Raw genomic sequence first — 15,053 nt, 5'->3', positions numbered from 1 at the left:
GAAGGGAACACAAGGGAAGTAAGGGAGAGGGGAGAAGTGAACAGTGCAGTGGAGAGGAAGAAGTAAAGGGAATTGACATAGAGAGAAGAGAAAGAAGAAGACGTGGGATAGAAGGAATAGAAGAATTAGTTGGACATGTGAATAAGGTAGCGTTAAGGAAATGTATCAGTATGTACGAAAGGAAAAGTGAAAATGAAACGAAAAGGAATGAGAATGAAGATGGGAAAAATGGATTATGGACTTCAGAGAGGGATTGTGTGAGGGAAAGTGAATGAGGTGGGAAGATACCAGTAAGGAATGTTAGTAGGAAGAGGAGGAGGAGGAATGGAAGTAATGATTGGAAGATGAGGAGGGAGGAAGGAGAGGGTATGGATGGAAGGGAATAGGGTTAGGAAGAAGGAATAGGAGAAAAGAAATTATAGTAGAGGGAAGAGGAAGGGGAAAATAAATGAGGACGAAATACTTGGAGATAGGATGGATGGGAGGAGGAAGGGAAAAGGGACTGAAGAAAAATAGGGGTGTGAGGAAGGAGGAGGAAAAACAAGGTAAGATATGATGGAAACTTGTAGGGAATAGAAGGATAGATCGTTTGAAAGGTAGTTGGAACGAAGAGAAGGCGACTAAAGGAAAAGGAGGATAGGCATGGAAAGATGAGTGGGAACAGGGTAAAGAAGACATGGAGAGTGGGTATGTGGTAAGGTAGGAAGGTGGGGGTCGGGGAGGTGGTCAAGGAGAAGAAAGGAAAGATGATAGAGAGAGATTAGGAAAGTTATTGGTGAGAGAGATGTTAGAGGAGAGAGAGATGGAGGAGGAGAAAAGGTAAGGAGGGTGTGAAAAGGTGGAGATAGATGAATGGGGAATGAGAAAAACGGACAAGGCCTAAAAGGGTGTTGTCAGAAAACGAGGAAGAAAAACAAAAGTTAATGTCATGAAAAACAGGAATTGGAGTAAAACAGGAGAAAAAAAAATGGGGGTTTCTCAAAAAGGGAGCATAAAACGACCATAAAATGGGAGAAATTTAAAAGGGGAGTGAAAAAATGTAAAAATATAAGTAAGTGGGAGAATTGTTTTAGGTGATGAAAGAGTATTAAAAAAAATTAAAAGAAAAGTGAAGAACTGGAATTAAGAAAGAAAAGAAGGATATAAGAAAGTACGACAGATTGAGGAAGAGGAATTCTGAGAAGGGAAACATGAGAAGGAGAAAAGGAGAAATGAGATTGGTGATTTACAAAAAAGAGGGAAAAATAGCAAGAAAAAAAGAAAAATGGAGATGCGGGAAATGAGAAGAGACTGGGAAGTGAGAAGGTATAAAATAATCCAGAAGAGGACATTTTCAGAAGACGAAGGAGAGAGAGAGAAAAAAAAACGGTGCATAGGGAAGAAAAAAATTAGTATTGATAATATAGGGATGGATATATATGGTACAAGATTTTTTTTTTTTTCGGAAAGATAATGAGAAAAAAAATACTGTGAACATACAAGAAAATAGAACAAAATGGGAAACAAGAGTTGGGAGTAGACGGGAACGGAAGAAGGAAGAGTAAAAGATGAAGGCAATTGGTGATAAAGAAGAGGAATAAACTCTTCTATCCTTATCCTCCCTCTTCCCTTCCCCTCCCCGTCCACTGTTCTCCTGTCCCTCCCCTTTCCATCTCTCCTCTTATCACCTTCCCCTCTCCATCCTCTTCTTCTCTCCACCCCATCCTCCCCTTCCTTTCCCCTACCTCTTTCCTCCTACTACTCCACTCCTCTCCCTTCCCTCCTCTCTCCCTGCTACCCTCCCCTGTCCTCCCCAACCTTTCACCTCCCCTACCCTCTCTTCTCCCCTACCCTCTCTTCTCCCCTCCCTCGGTCTCTTCGGCCTAATTACAGGGACCTATTAACCAAGAGATGAAAAAAAGACCGGCTCTGCCTCAACTTACCTCCGTAAATAGGTAATTGGGGGGCTAATGGTACCCCACACCGCCCATCCAAGTTTCAGACGAGGGAGAGGGGTAATTTGTGGTGTGGTTGGGATGGGGTGAGTGGTGGGGTGATTATGTGTTGGGGTGATGACGGCTGGGGTGTAATTAGTGGGGTGGTTGAGGTGGTGTTAGTGGTTAGGTTTAGGGGTGATGTAATGGGGTGATTAAATATTGGTTGGGTGATTATGGTGTACAGTGTATTGGGGTGTACTTATTGGGTGATCAGATTTAAGAGTGTACAGTAGGCACGTGTGTGTGTGTGTGTGTGTGTGTGTGTGTGTGTGTGTGTGTGTGTGTGTGTGTGTGTGTGTGTGTGTGTGTGTGTGTGTGTGTGTGTGTGTGTGTGTGTGTGTGTCCGACTATGGCCATACACTTAAATCTCCTTTCCCTTAGGCTCAGCAGTCCCCCCAGCGTGCCACACACTTTGCATGTCACCACTTCGGCGCTAATACCCTCCGTCCATACGGAATGCTTGCTAGGACTGGTGTAATGATGGTACTAGCGGGGATATAATTATGACTTGCTGGTTAACCTTGTGGAGTATCAGGAAAGTGTGTGTGTGTGTGTGTGTGTGTGTGTGTGTGTGTGTGTGTGTGTGTGTGTGCGTGTGTGCGTGCGCGCGCGCGCTTGTTAATGAGTGAACTCAAAACGCCATTGACTCGGTTTGAACCAGACTTGGTGGAAGAGTTGAAATTAAGCTAAGGAGTAAGAGTATGTCAAAGGTCAGAGTCATAGGATAAGGTTAACTCAAGCTTTTTTTCTTTTTTTTCATCCAGTTTAGGATAGTCTTGGTAAAAGTGTTCAGGAACGTAGTGGAAGGCTTGAGGATCAGTCAAGCATGAAGCCATTCGATTTGAGAACAATACATCAGAGGCCATGGTTACAGGATACGATCAAACGTTCCGTACACAAAGAAAGCCTGCTTCAACCCGCTTTCCGGAATCTTCAAACCATTCTTGCCTGCCCAACCCGTGCAGGTAGACGTGTACAGACTGGAGAGCAAGGGGGATGTCGAGCTTCTGATTACCAAAGTAGGCCTATTTTAGCGACCACCATTGTGGGACAAAAGGAGTAAGCTCTATGCAAGCAGAAATGTGGTTGATAAACTGTGGACTGAAATAAGCAAAGAATTAGATTATGAAGGTAAGCAAAATAGTAATTTGTGTGAATGTAGTCCTGTTTGTGGGTTGATAGTTGAAGCCATATCACAAATTGTTGACATTTGTGCAGTGGAGTACAGACGTTAGTGAAACAATGGACAGTGGTGAGCAGTCTTATCAATAGGTCTTTTAACTTCAGTAGTGCTTACAAGAGTAGTTTGATTAGCTCGGTAGCAAAGGTACATCAAGCTAAACAGATTCCAAATCTGGTTTATTCCCAGGGTACTATCAGAAGTGATATCCGGTGTTTTTAGTCCTTGGAAATTATAGGATGATTCAATAAGAATGATTTAAAGATTCCCTAACATTCTTAAGCTTCGTTGGCTGATCATCTTGGACAATGCATATGATTGTTTTGCTGAGGAGCAGAGACGGCAGTCTCAGTCAGATGTTGTTCAGCTCTCTCCTTGTCTATAATTGTGTTATGCAAAACACAAATACACTTTACAATGTGACAACCGCCGCGCGGGTCGGCGCCGGAAACCAGCGCGCAGGCAACCTGCTTTCTTTGTGTACGCACACTTAGACTGAGTGTAAAGTACGGATGTTGCTCCGTGAATACTCCTTCGTATTGTATTATGTACTAGCAGCCTCTAGTGTACACGATTTCATTCAGATTTGGGAAAGAAATTTAATTGTGAGAAGGTTTGTGGATATTGTTTGCAACCGCATCACAACAAAAGATCTGTCTAAAACTGAAGAAAATGGTCTGGAGTTAATAAGAGTAATGAAAAATACTTCCTCGAACTTGAAGGCGTTAATTTACAGGTACGTAATTATGCGAAATTTTAAACCCACAAATAGGCTTATACGAGATGTAGGTGATTTGATAGGTTTGATGGCGTGTAGTCACTGTGGTTGTTAGGCTGAGGGATGTAATAATGTAAACCGTAGGGAAGTTCAATACATCAGCTACTATTGTACAATAGCCGACCCTCTGGGGAAAATACTGTGCAGCTTTTGTAGGCCACATGCACCACAGAATGTTAACTCTCATAGTTTTCTGTTCTCTAGTATTTTGATTCCAGTGAATGTTGGACGATTTTATTGAGCTAAGAGTGAAGGCCTGCGTATTAATTGTGTCACCTTTAACCCTGTATTGGTCGAGACAGCTTCAACAATCTGTTCCAAATAACTCTAGACGATTTTATGTTGCTCACTGAATCTCCCGAGTCTGAGTGTACGGTATGTATTAAATCCGTCACCATTAATACTTAAACAAATTCCACCTGAAATTGCATGGCCAAAAGTGAGCAGAGGGGCCAGAAACTGTTAATATTGTCACCGTTGCCCCTCACGTGGTCGGGGCAACTTTGCTACTCTGTTCCAGCTGACGCCATGATTTTGTTCTGCTGAGAGAGCCACGGGAGATTAAGTGCGTTGATAATGTTTGGTCTGGAGATTAACTCATTTCTAGGGCTCATCTTACACTAATTTTTCAGCCGTAATTTCAGTGACAATGCCCACACCATCCACTCACTCATCAACTCAAACCCAGCCATCTTCCCACACCATCTACCCACCTACCTACACCCACCTACCTACACCCACCTACCTACACCCACCTACTTATAACCCATTCACCCACCCCTATCCTTCCATGCTGTCCACCCACACCCATCCTCGCACACCCACACTTCCACCAATCCAAAATCCGCGCACACCCACCTACCCACTCCTATTCGTCCGCAACCACATTCCCACCCATACACCCACACCTACACTCCCACTACTCCTTCCACATCTTCCGACCAACTTATTCATGCTCTCTCTCTCTCTCTCTCTCTCTCTCTCTCTCTCTCTCTCTCTCTCTCTCTCTCTCTCTCTCTCTCTCTCTCACACACACACACACACACACACACACACACACACACACACACACACACACACACACACACACACACACACACACACACACACACACACACACACACACAAGTTCATCCATTACTCCGTCACTTCCTAGCGGGAATTACATCACTGGCTGTCATCCCAAGACCCCTTAGCCACCCCTCTCTCTCTCTCTCTCCCCCTCTATAATTCAGTGAGGGGAGGGGAGACTTGGGGAGAGAAGCGGGAGAGGGGGAGGGAGAAGACGTAGGAGTTGGGCTAGGCTGGGGAGAAGCGAAGAGGGGGTTAGGAGAGACAAGGGAGAGGCTGGAAGAAGGGTGGAAGAGGTGGTTTGATCCGTGATAGAGTTATAGGAAGGGTGGGTTATATTTTATGCAGCAGGGAGAGAGAGATGAGACTGAGGAAGGGGATGGGGAGTCGGGAGGGAGGGAGGAAGGACGGAAGGAAGGAAGGAAGGAAGGAAGGAAGGGGGTTGTAAGGAAGAAGGGAAGAGAAGAAAAGCTAGAGTAATGGTAGAAGGAAGAGATATGAAATGGAAGGAAAAGAGAAAGGGAAGATGATGATAAGAAGGAAGGAGAATGGAGAAAGGTTGGGACAGGAAGAGATGAGAGATCAGGGAGAAGGAAGGAGAAAAAAGGGAGGAAGAGTAAACGAGGGGGGGAGGTGATGAGATTGAAGGTGAGAGGAGTACATAAATGAAAATACCAGGAGATTTGTTGGCCACTAACGAGGTTTCCTGTTGGGATAAAATAGTAACGCTGAAGAACTAACTACGTGTGTGAAAAATGGAAGACACAGAGGAGGAAAGCTACTTCTCGGTCAGCACTTCGTCTAGTTGGAAAAAAGATTAACTGGTACCGTTCTTAAAATATTCACTGCAACGTTTTAGCTGGAATTAAGAACGATGATTTCCTATGATGCGTGTAGTTTGTAGCGCTGAGAAAGATACATCCACAAAGTACAGCTGTAACTAATCAGAATTTAGTACTTCATAGTCATCAGGATACACTGCAACTTGTGAAGAAAAAAAAATATGCACAAAATTATTTAGCGTAATGCTGTAGTGTCTAATTACTTAGTAGCTGAATTTCTGATGTACCTGTATGCATCTTTTTAATATTATAGTATCTTGTTGCAGTTTTCCACTGTGGAAATATCCTAAACATTTTTTTTCCAATTAATCTTACCATATTAGAGATTCAACCCATTGCATCTAATCTCAGCATTCTTTGTTCTCTGAAGATGTTACCATGATTGTCGTTGTTGAAGTTATTTCACGTTTTAGATAAATGAATTACATTGCCAGAATTTTTACTTTCAGAAAAAAACAAAACTAATTTCGTCTTTCTTTGAAGGGCAAATGTCGTAATGAGGGGAATGTTTCTGGGGCTGTCTTCCTCTTTGGTAAAGGGGAAGGTTGAGATGAAGGAGAAGAGTGAGGGACAGAGAGGCGAGATGGAGGGAGAGTGAAGGAAGCTGAAGATTGAGAGAGAAAGAGGGTAAGACAGGAGAGGGAGGATGAGGGATAGAGAGGAGAGAAGAAAGGGGGATAGTAGAGGAAGTTGTAGATTGAAAGAAGGGAGAGAGAGAGAGAGAGAGAGAGAGAGAGAGAGAGAGAGAGGATGAAGGATGCATCATAAGAGAGGAAAGCTGAGAGAGGAAAGTGGAGAGGAAGGAAGAAGGAGAAATCTAGAGAGAGAGGGGGGGAGGGGGGAGAACTATCCTTAGAGAGGGAATGAAGGGAAGGAAAGAAAATGGAGAAGGGGAGGGAGAGAGAGGGAGATAAAGAGAGAGAAAGGATTAAGGAGAAGGTCTGCCTAAAATAGAGAGGAGTGGTGAGGGAGGGGGAGAACGGAGGAAGAGAGAGATTAAAAGATAGGAAAGATGAGAAAGGGAAAGGAAGAGGGTGGTTAGCTTGAGAGAGAGAGAGAGATTGCTGAGGGAGGAATTAGAGTTAGAGGACGAAAAAGAATAGATTTAAGTAGATAGGTAGAGAGGAGAATAGATAGTTCTAGTGTAGTGTAAGGGAAATGGAGTAGATTGACAGATAGACAGAGGAGGAAGGGAGGTAGGTAGGTAAGTAGGTAGGTACAAATGTACGTACAAATGAGAAGGAAGATGGGTAGGTGTACAAGTTGGTAGAAGGAGAGAGAGGGGGATAGGTAGGTTGATAGGTATGTACATTAGACAGAATGGTAGGTAGGTAGGTAGGAAGGTAGGTAAGTTAGTAAGTGGGAAAGACACTGAGGCACTTAATGGGGAAAGTGGGTAGGAGAGAATGATCGGGTAGGTAAATAGTAAATGAGAGAACCCATACATGAAGAAAGAGTAGCAGGTAAATGGGCAAGACGGTATGCAGGTATGAACAGAGAAAATTAGGCAGGTAGGTAGGTATAAAAGCTAGTTGGGTAGATAGGTACGAGTAAAGGTATGTGGGTAGATGATTATGGAGAAAGGTGGGTTGGTAGTTAGGGAAGTAAGTGGGAAGGAGAGGCCTACTATATAGTCATCTTCATGAATATAGAAGAGAGTGGGTAGGTAGGCTGGTATGTATGTATGTATTGTTAGGGACCGTGTAGGGAGATCTACAGTACGTCTCTGAGGGTCTAAATCAAACTCAGCGACAGTTCAAGGGGAGGTGAAAGGATACTTGGACAAATTACTTTACTTTACTTACAAGGTCTTTGCACAGCACAGAACTAGGTTATATATTAAACAGTTGAACAACGGAAAACTCTTGAGCTAACTACGATCACTTATAGACATTAACATAATAAATCGGAAACTTCTACTAATAGAGCACACACTAAATGGGCACAGTTACGTTACTCGGTTGCTCTATACAAGTTAACACAAATACAAATTCTTAGCTTACGATACGGCATCTTGGCGTACTTCTTACACTAGGTTACTGAACATAAAACTAAGGGGAACGACTTGTAATGGGCTGGACATCAGAGTGAGTGCCTCTTCCATCTCAAACTACTGTTGATATACCCATTGCCCGGGTTGCCACGCCACCTCCCGACGTATGACCTATGTGACAGCTGGGTTGTTGTTGCTTTCCGATCGGTTCTTCAGGACGGTGGCCACAACAGGTCATTCTGCTAGGGTTGGCTACTACCTTTTATGGGGGGCGGTCCTCCTCAAGCTCGACCAATCAGCACTTGCTTCATGCACCACCTTCTTTTCCCTGCTTGTAACCTGAAATGGATTGACCTTCCAGATGAACGATTTGTCACTTATAATCACCGATAGAGCGCTTTCCAGAGCGGATTACAGCTGCTTAAGTATCGTGGTGTGGGAACTTGAACCGGGGGTCAGCAGAGATAGTCGTATCTGGTGTAAACAAAACACTGTTGGCCCCTCAGATTAGCGGCTGGTGATAGCGGCGTGGTGACAGTATGAATGAATGAAGGAAGGAAGGAAGAAGGAATAATGGGTAGAAAGAAGGGAGAGACGGAAAGGAAGAGGAGGAAGGAAAGCAGGATGAGGAGGAGACGCCTATGAAAACAGAGAAAGGTATGTACTAGTAAGGCGGTATGAACTGGTACGAACGAAAGGGAGGTGGTCGACAGAAAGGAGGGTGATAGGTAGGTAGGTACGTAGGAGGTGACAGGAAGCATATAGTGAATTTCATTAATATATAAAAGGGTCGGTAGATATGAAGGAGGGTACGGAGAGAGGGTCAGTAGGTATGGACAGGGAATAGAAGATAGACAGGTGGATACGGAGGGAAGGAGGGTGGGAGGAAGGGCGGTAGAAAAAGTCGGTAAGTAGGAAGGTGAACATGAGGCATATAGTCAGCCTTATTAATATATATATTAGGGCAGGTAGGTATGAAGGAAAAAGGTAGGGACGGCAGGGAGTAATTAGGTAGGAAGTAAGTAGGTAAGTCAGTGGGATGGGAGGTAGGTAGGTAGGTAAGAGAGGAGGTATGTGGGTATGTAGGAAGGAGGTAGGGATGACTGAGAACAGAAAAGTAGGTGGTTGTTTGGTAGTAGGTAGATAAAGATTTACATAGTCCTCTTCATGAATATTTAGGACTGTAAGTAGACATTTAGAAGGGGTAGGGACGGGGGAAAGTAGTTAATTGGGTAAGAAAGTTGGCAGGTAAGTAGGTAGGAAGAGTGAATATAGGGATGATCATGAGTATATAGGAAGTTAGGAAGTTATGTAGGAAGGAAGGATAGGTAAATTAAGTAGGTAGGTAGGTAGGTATCTGTGTAAGTAGGCAGGAGTGAAATGATACTCATGAATATATAGAAGGAAGTAATTATGCATGAATGAGAGGAGGCCAAATAGGTAGGTAGGAAAGTAGGTAGGAAGGTATGTAGGTAAGTAGCTAGTAGGAGGAGGAGAAAAAGAAACTCATGAATGTATAGGAGGATAAGTAGTTTTGCGGGAAAGAAGGAAGGAGGGAAGGGTAAATACGATAGGAGCGGAAGTAGGTAGGTAGGTAAGTAGGTAGGTAGGTAAGTAGGTAGGTAGAGGAGAGAAGAGTCTTGTAGTGAGGCTCATGAATATATAGGAGGGTACATCGCTAGAGATGGGTTAGAGAGGGTGGATTATTAAGTCGTTTTAACCTGTTTATTAATGCATCGCCTCTGACCCTTCCTCTTGACACCTCCCCACTTCCCTACCCTTCCTCTTGACACTTCCCCCCCTCCCTAGACGCCCCGTGAGTAATATAGCCTCTGTCACCCTTCTTCAACACCTTATTCATTATGTGTACTCTGATGAATAATACCCTTTGTTATTCATTAGGTCTTCTCCGATAAATAAACCCACTCTCTGTAATTCGTAGTTTGTTGTGATAAATAACCCCCTTTCGTTATTCGTTTTGTATACACCAACGAAAAGATTCCTCCGTTATTTATCATATTTACTCTGATGAAGAAATTTCCAGCGCTGATCATTATGTATACCCGGATAAATAACCCCCTTCATTATTCATTATCCCTTCTCCATTAATAAACCTCCTTCGTTATTCACTAAGTATACCCCGATGCATAACCCCCCTACTTATAGATAATTGCTGTCCCTTTCAGTATGATTATTTATTTTCATTTTATTCCTACTACTACTATACGCTTTTATTCAGCTTTGGAAAGATCTCTTAGTGAAGGGAAATTAACCGTAATACTGTCCTGTAAGCCCTTTCGATCGAAGACTCAATCCCTTGACTACGATCACGTCTTTTCAGTATTCTTGCGGCAGTCATAAGATTTTGTTTCTTAGGGTGAGGCTTCTTGTAGTGAAAGGATTAATGAAGCTGTGTCTACCCCGTCCAGCTCGAAAAGTCTCTCCAAAGATATTAAAATTAATATAAAAGTACGTCACCTAACTAATGCGGTTAAGCAGAAAAAAATCGTCAGGTGGTAACAAGAATATTTGATAGATGTCCGTGAATTACAGGAAATATATGATGTTCAGTGATCCGTGCGAATAAGCGTGAGAGTAAATCTTACGTATCTGCATTTCAAAGGAACAGGCAGGCGGTAGCAAGTCTGTTGGTCCTTTTGGAGGCTGTGATACTGTAAACTATGGCAATCATATCTCTTATATGAATCCAAAATGTAGATAGCAAAGTGCGAAGGCTCCAGCTAACGACCAGTTCCTGCAGCCGAGGAGTAAGTGAAGAGAACCACCTTGGAATATGGAAAAAACCGCCACGAAAATTTTATAGGAAAGGATGAACTAGAAATGATACAGTATCTTGCTTTACAAGGGAAAAGTAACAAGCGGCTTAGTTAATGTTGTTGTTGCCTGTTGCTGTAATCCGCCATGGTCGGGATGTGAGGAGCAGAAAATCAATAGTATTCATCCACAGATATGTTGGACTTTGACTTGAGCGCTAGGTAAATGGGAAATGACTGGAAACTCATAGAAAACAAAATAAATTGGCAGGATCGAGTCGGGAATGAGACTATAATATAAATAGTAACTGATTCGTATATTAATTAATGACTGATGAGAAATAAGTGGAGATGGTTGGAACATGTATTGCGTGTTCAGCCTAGGAAAATAATAAGAGGTTGTGGAGTGGATATCGGACGAGACGAGGAAAAGCGGAAGGCCAGTAACACTTCTTCTTTAGCGATTTATTTAGCATATTTCACCTTAAAAATTGTTTGGTCTATCGTTTCTATATCGACTTGGTTTGGATTAATAGGATACGGAGTGATACTGAGATGTAATGTGCAGAATAAATAGCTAAAGAAGTGGTGTTAGGAAATGTCCAGAATGACTTGGAATACTACCACAAAACCACTTGGCACACAATCTGCGAGCAAGAGCAAGATGGACGTGTATGGTGTACTTACGTGGAGACATTTTACGTCCCACGGCACTGAAGGCGAGAACAATACTGGTACTGTCAATTCGTTCCATATATTTGACACCTTCTGAGGAATAAATATTTTGTTTATATTTGGCGGGAAATTTTACATGCAATTGAATAACCCTTACGTTTTAATGTAATTCCACCGGTCTGTTGTGAAGTTTTTAACAACTATCGAATTGCCATGTCCCTGAAAAATTTCCCATATGTGGATTAGATCCCATCATAGTCTGCTTTTTGATAATAAGAAAATTATGTTCTCTTATAAACCTGGCGTTTAAGGATGCAAATAATAACAACATTCTAAGCCCTTGGTTTAATAAGAAAATTGTTCTCTTATAAACCTGGCGTTTAAGGATGCATATAACAACAACATTTTAAGCCGATGGTTCATTCCACAGGCTTATCACAGAGGTTACAAATACTTAAATACCTTTCTCAAAGCGTGGACAGAGTAAGTAACTGTTTGAAGTGAGGATGACCTAGTTTTCAATATGAATTCATTTATTCTCCATACGTATCGTATCCCTTGTCTCAATACCTAAATTATTCATTTCTTAAACGAGCGATACCGGCACAGAAATGATTCCTTGACGTTTACATGTTTATTATCTAGGACATATTTTATAATGAGATATCCTTATTCGTTAATGGTAAAATGGCTTTTTAACTTTTATCATTTTCCATCAGTGTTTTCTTAATGCCTTAATTATTAATAATTTAAAAAGGAGAAACCTGAACACAAATAATACGTCGATTCTTTTCTTTTTTTCAACGATAACTTTGTTTAAACTTGCCTTTTTCTTTTCAGGTAAGGTGGCTGTGCGTGATCCAGACATCCAGTACACACCTGGAATCGTGAGTGAAAACCTGGAACGCTTAACCCCTACAGTACGATGACGCCTTTCCCTGATTCTGGCGATTGGTGGTAGAAATAATATAATGCGTCATCGTAGTGAAGGGGTTAACATTTCCACTACCGAGGCGTCATATGTGAAAGGTAATTTGAGCTGCGTGGAAAATAAGAATGGATATAATTACATGAAATACCCTCTTCAGTGCCACAGTGTCTGATGAAGTCCTGAGAGAGAGAGAGAGAGAGAGAGAGAGAGAGAGAGAGAGAGAGGCTGTGACGAGGGAAGGAAAATTGTAGGAGGAAGGAATAAGAGAGGAGGCATAAGAGGAAGGGGAAAGAGGAGTAGCAGAGGGCCGTCAGGAGAGAGGGAAGGAGAGGCCAGAGGAGGATAAAGTAATGGAAATAAAAGGGAGGAAAGAGGAGACGGGTGGGGAGGGAAGGAGTGATGAGGAGGAGAGGGGGAAAAGATAAAAAAAGGGGGGGGCAAGGAAGAAAGAGAGAGAGAGAGAGAGAGAAGGGGGAAGAACTAAAGAGAAGAAGGATAAGGAAGAAGGAGATAGGGGAGGAGGAGGGGAATGAGGAGGAGGAAAGAAAAAAGGATAGAAGAGGGAGGGAGAGAGGAGGAAAGAATGAAGAAGGAAGAGGCTGAAGTGGGCAAAGCTAAGATTCCGAGAAGAGAAAGACGAGGGTCAGTGTCAAAAAAAAGATACGAGAGGAGAAGAAGAAGAAAAAAAAAAGAGGATGGAGCTAAAGAAGCAAGGATAACGAGAAAGTTACAGATTATTAAAGTAAGGAGTAAAATAGATAAAAGTCAACAAAGATAGAATAACAGGTGTATGAAAGTTATAGAAAAGTGAAAGGCAAATAAAGATGGCAGTAGTTAGACATAAAGTAAATATAAAGTAATAATGAAGTCGAATGGATGTAAGGGGAAATGAAGATGAAAAAAAGAAGATGGAGTGTTGAGGATGCATGTATCTGTAGCTTTAGTTTGCTGACCATCATTCTGTACAATTGAGAGATCTGGTTGCATTCTGCCGTCCACCGCAACCCCACTGGAACAGGTCCGTCTCGTGTCTATCTTCCATCAATCACCTCTCCTTCCATTCTTCAGTGTCCCTCGTTTCGTATCATTGTCTCTCTCCCTTCTTCCTTCATGCATTTTCTCTCCCCCGTTCTCCCGTCCGTTTAGATGATTCTTGCTTTTCCTTCTTCCTCCTCCCACGTCCTTTTTCATTTCCCGTCACTCTTGCATCAGTCTTCTTCAGTCTTTCGCCTCTTACCCCTCCTACCATACAAACCCTTCTCTTCTTATCCCTCTCCATAGTTTCTTACTTCCCTTCTATCCTTCCTATTCTTGTTTCCCTTTTTGTCTTCTTTCTCAGACCACTGTCTTCCCTGTTTAATTTCTCATTTATCCCCACTCCACAACCCTTTCTCCCTTCATTTCCTCTCAGTCCCAGTTCCCACCCAACTCCTTTTGCCTTGTCTCTCCACGGCCCACCTTTCTTCCTCTTTTTAAATCTTGCCTTGTCTTACTTATTTCCTCTTTGTTTCCGACACAGACCCATTTCTTTCCACTCTTCACCTTCCCCACCATCTTCCTTTTCTCTCCACTCTTCACCTTCCCCAACATCTTCCTTCTGCTCACCTATTTCCCTCCTGTCCCCCCCTCTTACTTCCCTCCTTTCACTCCCTCCCACTTCCCTCATTGCACTCCCTCCTACTTTCTTATTCGTGTCTTCTCTCTTCCCTCGCCTTACCATTCATCGAAGTCCCTTACTCCTCATCTTCACTCTCCTTTCTTCTTCATACTTTTCCTTCCTCCTGCATCCCACCGACCACCTCCTTCCTCTTCCTTGTTCGTCCTCCTTCCTTCCTACTTCCTCTTCCCCTTGTTCATTCCTCCCCTCACTTCTGTCCGCCCTGTCCCTCATGTTTCCTCTCCCACTTCCTCTTTCCCTTCAGTTCTTTCCTTCCCTTCTGGTACCTGCTACTTCCTCTTTCCTTCTCCCTTCTCTTCCAGACACATTTCTCTCCTCCCTCACCCTCTTACTTCTTCCTTTCCTCTTCATTCCATATTCCCTCCCTCACCTCACCATTTCTCACAGGTCCTCGCTCTGTATTTTCTCCCTTATCGTCACCTATACTCCTCCCTCCCTCTGACAGTTTTCTCCTTGCTTTATCCTTTTGCTTTCTCCTTTCCACTCTCACCCCATACTTCCTCCTTCCCTTCTACATCTTCGTTCCAATCCTCTTTCCCGTCTCACTCCACATTCCATCACAGTCCTTCACACCCCGTTTTCACCACTCTCTCATTTACCTCTTTCTCCCAGCTTCATCTTTTCGTCTCTCCTCATTTCCCTCACCCCTTCCTTTCTTTACTCTCTCTTCCCCCTCGTTTATTTCCAGCTTACTTTCTCCTTCCTCTGCCTCCCAGTTACTTCTTCATCTCCTTTCTCTCCTCTCCCTCACTTCCTATCATAGCCCCTAACCACTTGACCTCTTTCCCTCTTCCTTCCCTCTCTTTCCTCCAAAATTCTCCTTTTCAGACTTTCCCCGTTACCCTTTCTCTCCCCTTACTTTCTCTCGCTTTCCCCTTTCCCCCATCCTTCTTAACCCCATCGTCCTCTCTCTCTCTCTCTCTCTCTCTCTCTCTCTCTCCAACTTCCATCACGTTGCCTCGCTCCCCATTTTCACTCTCTCCGTTTTCACTCTCCCCGTCACGCATATTCCGAAGGGTGGACTAAAATGGACCCCGTTTTGCCTTCTTAGAAATGCATGAAAGGGACCTCGTATGAAAGGAACCATTTATTCTTCTCCCCCCCCCTCCTTTTTTTTCGCAAGAGCAGTGGAGTCTGTGTATGGACTTACCATTT

Source organism: Coenobita brevimanus, chromosome 89 (assembly GCF_032717465.1).
Source record: "Coenobita brevimanus isolate Jiangsu-jjx chromosome 89, ASM3271746v2, whole genome shotgun sequence".
Taxonomy (NCBI): domain Eukaryota; kingdom Metazoa; phylum Arthropoda; class Malacostraca; order Decapoda; family Coenobitidae; genus Coenobita; species Coenobita brevimanus.
This window is presented reverse-complemented; position numbering follows the sequence as displayed.